The 353-nt window shown below is 40.8% G+C and overlaps 1 protein-coding gene across 1 annotated transcript in view; it reads left to right on the top strand.

Moving 5' to 3' along the window:
* Positions 1-353, top strand: part of fech (ferrochelatase) — a gene marked incomplete in the record, with an annotated part of 18,445 nt that overhangs the window by 4,323 nt on the left and 13,769 nt on the right.

Genomic DNA, 353 nt, shown 5'->3' with positions numbered 1-353 from the left:
CACACACACACACAAAAACACATTGTCTTTGCAGAGTAAAAGCAACTTTTTAAGAAGTGTATCAATAACTTGATTGTTTGCAGCACAGTTCATATCTTTCTCTGGACCAACACACTGAGGAACTGACAGCAACATCGTTGCCTGTTTCATCGCAAACGATATCCCAGCTATCAGCAACTCCTCAGTAAACATGCGAAACATTCATTAAGTGTGTGTTTGTTCTGGGATACAAGCCCTGGCCTGGGATGTGCACTAGCTGTTTTTACAGCTAAAAATAACATTGCAAATGCAGTTTGGAAACCACAGCTGATAGCTTCTACAAATCATAGGGTACACAAACACACACACACACA

The sequence above is a fragment of the Morone saxatilis genome, unplaced genomic scaffold (assembly GCF_004916995.1).
Source record: "Morone saxatilis isolate NCDOM2014 unplaced genomic scaffold, NCSU_SB_2.0 Contig21, whole genome shotgun sequence".
Taxonomy (NCBI): Eukaryota; Metazoa; Chordata; class Actinopteri; family Moronidae; genus Morone; species Morone saxatilis.
This window is presented reverse-complemented; position numbering and strand designations above follow the sequence as displayed.